The sequence below is a fragment of the Nelumbo lutea genome, chromosome 7, assembly GCF_056320005.1.
Source record: "Nelumbo lutea isolate HS-2025 chromosome 7, American lotus-T2T, whole genome shotgun sequence".
Classification (NCBI taxonomy): domain Eukaryota; kingdom Viridiplantae; phylum Streptophyta; class Magnoliopsida; order Proteales; family Nelumbonaceae; genus Nelumbo; species Nelumbo lutea.
Window position 1 is genome coordinate 59,205,907 of NC_142690.1, and position 9,125 is coordinate 59,215,031.

A 9,125-nucleotide genomic window follows, 5' to 3' on the forward strand; every position below is an offset into this window, starting at 1 on the left:
TGCGTATTAGGATATTGTCGAAACGATACCTATTGGCCGATATGGACCGATATTTTGAAACTTGCACGATATGTCTCTTAAAAATGTCTTTCTAATACGCCTTACGTTTTTGATACTTTGAACCTTGGGGGTGAGCAAAAAAATTGAAACACTGAACCGACCATAGAACCGTTCAAAAATGAACCGAAAAATCGGTTAACCAAATCGGTCGGTTCGGTGTTTTTAAAAAATGAAAGGTATCGGTTAACCAATATAGAAAACTGGTGGTTAACCGAACCGATAGGTATACATATATTTTATATACTATAAATTAATAAATATGCATTATATATTTATAATATATGATATATTGTGTATTATTTAAAATATAGTCTTTTATATATTTATAAATTGTTATTATTTATTTATATATATTTTCATAATGTATATTGTAAAAATTTAAAAGCTGAAAAAAATCGACAAAACGAATCAATGGTTAACCAAACCGGTCAACCGACTAGCTTCAATTCGGTTACGGTTACTAGTTTTCCAAAAACTAATGGTACCGGTTCGGTTCAAAAAAAAAGCCCCACGGTAACCTAACCGTGAACACTACTTAGAAAGGGTAAGGATTTTTATTTGGATGATTTTTTCTATTTTATTTCTCCACACCATCGAATTGAGCGGTTAAGTCTTATTTATTTTTTAATTTTGGTTTTATCTTATTTCAAAATGAAAAAAAAAAAAAGAATACAATTATGCCGTTTAGTGCATTCATACATGTAATATCGGGATTCGTACATGAATGACGTGTTAAAATTTGAATGGGAGTGCACCCCGTCTGGGTATAAATCGGTATTTCGGTAAACCTGTTGAAACATTGGAAGGCCCAGTGGAAAAGAAGGTATTGATGGATAGAAAATGAGTGTAATTGCCCTGGAGATTACGGTCCCAAGAACTTCTCCGCCAACCATAGGATCAGCAAGCACTAGATCTAATGCTAAAAGACGTGGTTGGATTAAAAGATAGGGGCTACAATTTCAGTGAAGTCGCTTATGTTCTAGGAACTCAAGTGCGATAAGGCTGTGGGCTTGGACATGATATTTGGGATGGTTTGTGATTGCATTAGAGAAAATGATGAAGCTGGAATTATTGGGCCATATGGCACAAGGGGAGTTGGAAAGACAACTATTTTGAGAAAAATAAATAATGATTTTGATGTTGTGGTTTGGGTTACCGTGTCCAAGGCGGTGAATGAGGAAAGGATTCATAAGTCAGTCGGTGGTGCTATGGGGTTGACACCAAAAGAAAATGCAAATCAGGTTGCAAGAGCTGCTGATATCCACAAGAATTTTATTTGGAAAAAAGTTCTTGCTCCTCTTTAATGATATATGGAAAAAAGTCGAATTGGTTCGCATTGGAATTCTTGACCCCATAGGATCAATAGATAGGTCATCGAAGGTGATATTCACAACTAGATCTGAAAGAGTATGTAGACTCATGAAGGCCAAGAAAAAATTTCAGAGTTGGTGGATCATGGAATCTATTTATAGAGAAGGTGGGAGAGGAGACCCTGAAGAGTCATCCACACATAGCTCGGCGAGCTGAGGTTGTTGTCAAGGAGTGTCATGGCTTGCCCTTGGCTGGGCAATGACTATGAAGAAACCTCCACAAGAATGGGAACATGCGATTACAATGTTGAGGAGCTCTCTGGAAAAAAATTATAGGTATGGAGGATGAAGTGTTTCCAATTTCGAAGTTCAGCCATGATGCCTTGCCAAATGACAATGTTAGAATTTGCTTCCTATATTGTTTCTCAAAGATTTTTCTATTCCCACCAAACAAGTCATAGAATATTGGATTGGGGAAGAATTTATAAGAACTGGATTTACAGAAATGAGAGATGCAATTAATGAAGGATATGATATCATTCAATATCTAAAACGGGCTTGTTTGTTAGAGTGGGCCGATAGGGATGATGAGTGTGTAAAGATGCAGGACATTGCATTATGGATAGTCAATGACAGTAATGGCAGGGCGCCAATAGGATATTTATGCAACGTCTTGATGAAAGTAATGAGATTGAAAAGGGTTAATGGGGTAAACTTCCCCAAAACCTGACATCTTCACAATGTAGAATGTTCTAGCAAGTGGGGATTAAATTTCTGCAATTTTATGTCTTAATTGATTAATGATTTTGTTTTATAAGGGAATGGTCCTACGTATTGTTTAACGGAGAGGAGTGCCTAACACCTTTCCTTTCTGTATTTCTACCCCCAAGCATGCCTAAATAGGCCTTGCAGTGGGTTATGGAGTTGTTTTCTGCATGGAAGGCCAATCACTCCCATGTTCTAGAAAAAGTTTCTGAAATCTCAAAATTTTTAGATTTTCACAAGAGAAAAATTAAAAAGAAACATAAGAAACCTAAGTTATAGAGGAGACAAATCAAAACAAAAAGTAAGAATTTATGAAATTTCTCGCTTGCTGCTAAAAAGTAAAAATCAAAACCCAATTGCATTGTTCGGAGACCTGAGCTAAAAAACCCGAAATATTGAAAATTTTATCTGCAACTACATTGTTGATATACCAAAACAGAAAATTTTATTTAATTTAGAAACCTATTTATAAAACCTAAACCTAAAAAGATATATGAGAAAAAATGAATGTTAGAAATTACCACTGCGATGGGGAAAATCTTGAGACTGTTAAGAAGTATTCCGGCAAACAAAAAGTAAGAATTATTTAATTTTCTCACTTGTTGCTAAAAATTAAAAATCAAAACCCAACTACATTGTTGACAAACCAAAACAGAAAATTTTGTTTAATTTGGAAACCTATTTATAATACATAAACCTAACAAGAATATATGAGAAAAAACAAGGTTACAAATTACCACGAATAAATGGAAAATCCTTAGAATGCTGAGAAGTATTCTGGCAAACAAAAGTAAGAATTTTTTAAATTTCTCAAAAGTAAAAATCAAAACCCAACTACATTATTGGGAGGCCTGACCTAAAGAACACAAAATACTGAATAATTTATCAACAACTACATTGATAATTGCATGGGTATATTGGACACTTTTGTGCCTCTTTTTAGATTATTCTAATAAATGGGGATCTAATTACAATTGTATTAAAATGTTTAAAGGAGATAATTGCAATGACCAAAACTTCAAGAGAAGTTTCAACAATAATCAAAAACTTCATGAGAAGTTTTATCAATTTACCCTTTTTTGGGGAAAGAGATGCAACTTGTTTTAACTTTTAAAGCCAAAATTGCACCTTATGTTGTGGCCAATGCATAAAACAGAAAATGGTCATAATGTAGAAAAATGGAAGGAGAATCATTTAGTGCTTTTGGATTATGAAATCAACCTTTGAGATGCAACTTTGTATTTTAAAACTCTCAGGGTACAGATGAGGATCACGAGGCTCCAGCCATGAGCTGAGTTTTGCTTCTAATATAAAAGTGGAAAGGGTCTAATTCACCACTTGTCATCCACCACACCATGAATCAGATCATTTCCTTTTTCTTTTCTAATGATATAATAGGAGCAAAAGTTCTTTGACGGGTCATACCATATAGTACTTGCAGATGCCAGCCGACTACAATTCAACTATGAGGTCATTGGTTAGGTGGGTTTTAGGTCTGCATTTTGATTTCAGATTGAAATTAGCTTTACCCCTTTGGGTTCCCTTTAAAACTTGAGCCAATTATGTCAAAGATATGCATATCAAGGGGTAGGGCCAACCCCAACAATAATCACAGAATGTCGACATTATGTCATGCGATGCATCATCACCGAATAAAAGGGAAAAGGGCAAATTGCTGTAACCTTTTCTAAAGTTAATTAATTATAATTACCTCCCCTCAAAACTTTCTGACACATTCCAAGTAAATCCCCTCTCTTATAATCCTCTAAAAAGAGGTATAAAAATAATCAATCATACAATTATTTTTGAACAGCATATTTATTTCCATTTTTTTTCTTTATATCTATTTTCTTTTTCAAAATTGATTTATTTTTCAAAATTTCCCTTAAGCTGTGTTTGGTTGCAATGAAAACCTATGGTAGTGTAAATGATTTGGGTGCAAATTTTGATTCATTTTTATTTTAAAATTTACCTTATTTTATTTGATTATAGTAAAAAGGAAGTAAAATAAGACCTGAAGCAACATAGAATAAAACCCAAAACAAAATTAAAATAGAATTTGCATTTTTTTTTTGCATTTGTACTCCCTGGAATTTGTTCTAATGCAAATAAAATTATACCGCAACCAGCGTTAGTATCAATCACACGAAGGTAAAATTACAACTTTAAACTCTTTTTTTATTTTTCATAAAATTGATATTATTTTTTATAGAAACCAACCTCAATAGTAACTGTGTCAGAAAATTCAGGAGAGGTAATTGCCATTAACAAATTTCTGGGGAAGTTTCAGCAGCGGTCCAAAATTTTAGGGGTGGTTTTGGAAATTTGTCCAAAAGAAAAAGGAAAGCAGTAAAAAGTCCAACAGAAAGTTAAAATCAAATAAAAGAGCAACTGGTTCTTGTTAGACAGTTTTGTATGCCCTTAGCTTTAATCAAAATGATGTACTTTATGAGTTTATTGTAAATGAATAAAAGTGCATATTTGATTCATGTTCCCTTGGTATGTTTCTGTGTAATACCCTTAAACTAGACACTTAATGAGACTCATGTTAGTTTAGAATGTTCACAGCCAGTGGGTCGGTCTGGGGAGACCTATCCTGACAAGGCTGACACTGTGGTGCCACCAAGTTGGTTGGGGTGGCTTGTCTCAGCTACCGGGGTGAGACCCTAGGCACATACAGTGTATGATTAATTGAATCTTTGAATTGGACCAGATTTCCAGTATTGCCCTGGACATTGGAGATTGATGGGCAAAACTAAAAAGTTACACCCAACCCCTAGACTCGATTATGATACTGCACTAAGTGTCAAATTGGGTTGTCTTTGATGTACCAATCAGTGAGATCCTTAGCGGGGGTCAAAACCTGGGTATATTGGGACAGTCTGAGAATTCATCTGAGTGGATGATCATAGTGACAGGATCAGCCCTTTTGTCGGACAAAGGTAATGATCGGGGATGCACTCTCACTAATGGAAACCAAGACTGCCGGAAGTCGATTTCAATAGTTGAGATTTGTTTTGCAAAATATATTTTATATGAGATATAAAAGTATATAAATTATGGTTTCAAAATGATTTGCAAAAGGTTTTAATTCCCGGGATCCATATAAGCAGAGAGTGTAACACTGTTCCTTGCAGCCGAGGGAGAGGTCCTCTCTTGTCGGGCAGTGTATGATCATTATGGGCTGAGAGGTTAAGTGTAAGATCATTGAGGATAATACCTGATGGGCTAATCTTGCATCTACCCACAGTCCCTAGGTGGCTTGGCCCAGGGACCACTTAGGGTAAGTGTTGGGCCCATAAAGCCCATCTGATGGGTTTCAGGGGCTGCACTATCCATAACAGTGTATTCAGCCAGGCCTTGTAACAAAGGCTGGGCCAAACCAATGTGGCTGATGTGTAGATCAATGTTTGGGTCCCACGCCATACAAGGAAGCCCAACTGGGCAGTAGTTTGGAAGGCTAAATGAATACATAACCTTAAATGGGCCTTAAGCCCATTTCGAACCGGGCTAATTTAATTAGTCACTTAAGGGACGAATTCTGAGATGAATCAACTGATAGGATTGGGCCCAGACCCTATCCACTTAGAGAGTCTAAGATCTAAATGAGATTTAGATATGAAAACCTCCTAATTAGATTAGGAGATGGCTGATCTAATCTGTAGATAAGATAAGAGATAACCCTTATCTTAAAGGAACTTCTAATCCAAATATGATTTGGGTTAGCAACTCCTAATGGGATTAGGAGCTGATCCCTTTAAGATTATAAAAGGAGAAGAGGGCGGCAACTTTTAGACATGCAAACTACACACTCTTGTCTTCAGAGCTGAGATTACCAGAAGAGAGAATTCTGCACCCTACAAATATTCTCTTGCCGCCTCCTTCCTGCAGCTGCCGCCTACAGCAATTCGATCTCCAGTTCTTGGGAGAAATCAAGATTTGATCTTGATACCAATCTTTTGGAGAAAAGATTGGTGGGAGTTGTATTCACAAGCCGTCCAGTTGATTCTTGTGAAGGGTCAAGTTCTTTTGGAAGGACATCGTTGATTCTTCTCCACCCTGCACTGCGCCATCATCAGTGGGAGCATATTTTGGATCCTTCTTTGGGCGTGAACACCTCCATTGGGAGATACTGCTTCTCTGTATCAGGTATTATCTCTCCCTACTCCATTTGGTTCAGATCTGGTTCAATTTATGGTTCAAGAATGATCCTTGAAAATATGATTTTCTAAATGGGGAATTCGATTTCCAATTGAAGGGAGAGAAAATTTTTTGAAATTCGCCCCTTTATTCTGCAATCTTTGGGCGTCCATGTGATGTATTTCCTATCCCTTTAGTTCTGACCATTGTGGCAAATACTAAAACCGGAAACACTTTGGCTGTTTGTAAGAAAAAGAGATTAAGAGCCTGCTATGAATGAAATCTCATAAGAAGTGTGGCTAAAATAGTATTTATACTCAATATTTTTAGTTGAAAAGATAAATGAGAACGGAAATTAGCTAAGCTGTCACGTGTAGATGCTCCCAAAACAGAAACAGCTACAAGTAATAACCCTAACCCACACCATACTCATGTTTCTACAATATTTGGCTAACTCTACTCATCAATTCCTAACCGGCTAATCCATTAGGCTCTACTCTACAAATTTGTATTTGCACTCCTTCCAAACATTTTCATTTTTTCACACCAGAGAAACTAATTCGCCCTCTCTCTCTGTATAAGTGGGTCACTTCTCAGATTGGTGCCACTAGCCACCAGCATCTTCTTATCTCTCTTTTCTCATCTCACCCTGAATAAGCTCCGACGACCCTTTTCATCCAAGTTCTTCACAGTCTTCACCCTACTCCTACTGTTCCTCCTTCCCATCTTATCTTAGCCTTCAGTAGTGAGTGTACATGCGACCCTGAAGAAGACACCGGACATGACAAAAGGTAAAGCCCTTATTAGGCTCAGTTTGGAAAGAGTACGAATCCAAATACGCACGGTACAAAATTGCAGCAGTAGCATCGATTCTGACTGCTAGTGCAATTGGGGTGTGTATTCCAGTACTGGGGAAAGCCATTCCGGTTTTGCATCCAGAGAGGAATATCTTCTTTATGATCAAGGCGTTTGCAGCAGTTGTTGTTCTAGCAACTGGGTTTACTCATTTACATCCTGATGCCTTTGAGCTGTTAACCTCGCCGTGGCTTGAAGGCAAGGCATTCCGGTACAAAATCGCAGCAGTAGAACCCATTCTGGCTGCTAGTACAATTGGAGTGTCTATTCCAGTACTGGGGAAAGCCATTCCGGTTTTGCATCCAGAGAGGAATATCTTCTTTATGATCAAGGCATTTGCAGCAGACGTTATTCTAGCAACTGGGTTTACTCATTTACATCTTGATGCCTTTGACCTGTTAACCTCGCCGTGGCTTGAAGGCAAGGCATGGGAGCTTCCATTCACTGGCTTTGTTGCAAAGATGATAGACACTTCAGCCACTAGTTATTATAAGAGGTCTCACTTTAACAAGTCTCACCCCTTGAATGGATATGAAGAAAGGACAGGTGAGCATGTGGGGTCACGTCCATGTTCACACCCATGCCACACATGGTCATGCCCATGGCTCAGATTCTACCTCCTCAGAGTTTCTGAGACATCGACCCATCTCACAGGTAAGCTTGAGTTTTGATTTGTTTTTATCATATTCTTTTCTTCTTCTTTCTTTCTGTTCCTTTCGTCTGAGATGTTCCTTTGTTTCATTTTCTCTCTGTCAACTTACTTTTTGTAACATGGGTTCTCCATTTTTTTGGTTATGATAGGTTTTGGAGTTGGGAATTGTGGTACACTCTGTGATCATTGGGATTTCCTTGGGGACTTCGGAAGACCTTTCAACAATAAGACCTTTGGTTGCAGCTCTGACTTTCCATCAGTTCTTTGAGGGCATGGGGCTTGGTGGATGCATTACTCAGGTATCAAATTAACGGAAGTTGATTACTTCAGTTTGTCTTTCCCTTGGTAGATGCATCAGTTTGAGCATTAAATCCTCAGTTAGTCTTTCAATTAGCATTTGGAGAATCGGGGGTGGGTCAGGCTTTGAATTAATGAATTCAATGTATAGATTTATATAGAATGATTCTGGGGTATATATTACTAAATTATTGTGAGACACTAATAAAACTTTTCTTGTTCTATGACTGAACTGATACAGGCAAATTTTAAGAGTCGAGCCACTGCGATCATGATAACTTCTTTTCTCCCTCATCACCACCCCAGTTGGGATTGCAAATGATATAGGAATAACAAATGTTTATAACGAGAACAGCCCCACTGCTCTCATTGTTGAAGGGATTTTTGACTCTGCCGCAGCTGGGATCCTGATTTACATGGCACTTGTTGATCTGCTTGCAGCAGATTTCATGAACCCTAGGATGCAAAGCAATGGAAAGCTTCAAATATTGGCCAATGCTTCACTTCTCCTAGGGGCTGGTTGTATGTCTGTCTTAACTAAATGGGCTTAAGGATGTAGTCTATCTTACATACTTTTTTATGAAAATTCCTAAGGCTACGTTTGGAAGGAATACAAATACAAAAAAATAAAAATGTATGCTACAAAACATTAATGTCCGGTTCATGTGAGTGCAAAGTGGTTCAAGATTTCCATGCCCAATTTGCACTCAGCTCATTTGTTTTGAATGATGCAAAGAACAATACAATTTTTGTGGATGTTTGGCACTTTCATCAATGCGAAATCAAGAGTGTCATTAAAGCTCTGTTTGGAAATAGTACAAATACAAATTTGTAGAATGCAAAACCTTACATTTTGTATTATTTTAAATGTATTTGTACTGTACATATTTGTATTTGTACTCTTCCCAAACTATGTCTAAAGTGGTTTATACAGCTGTAGTGTCCCATCACCCATGGGTAGAAGATCTGAACACTCTTTTTTCAATTTTAATATTATAGAATTACATGTGAAACTTTCTATTACATTAGGAATTTCCATAAAAAAA

General features: G+C 37.1%; 1 pseudogene across 1 annotated transcript; it reads left to right on the forward strand.

Annotated features, from left to right (window-relative positions):
* The first annotated feature begins 7,090 nt into the window (after positions 1-7,090).
* On the forward strand, positions 7,091-8,861 carry LOC148846583 (zinc transporter 4-like; annotated as a pseudogene). The gene is made up of 3 exons (XR_016102614.1): positions 7,091-7,784; positions 7,932-8,081; positions 8,321-8,861. The product of XR_016102614.1 is annotated as a zinc transporter 4-like (transcript).
* Positions 8,862-9,125: the final 264 nt, after the last annotated feature.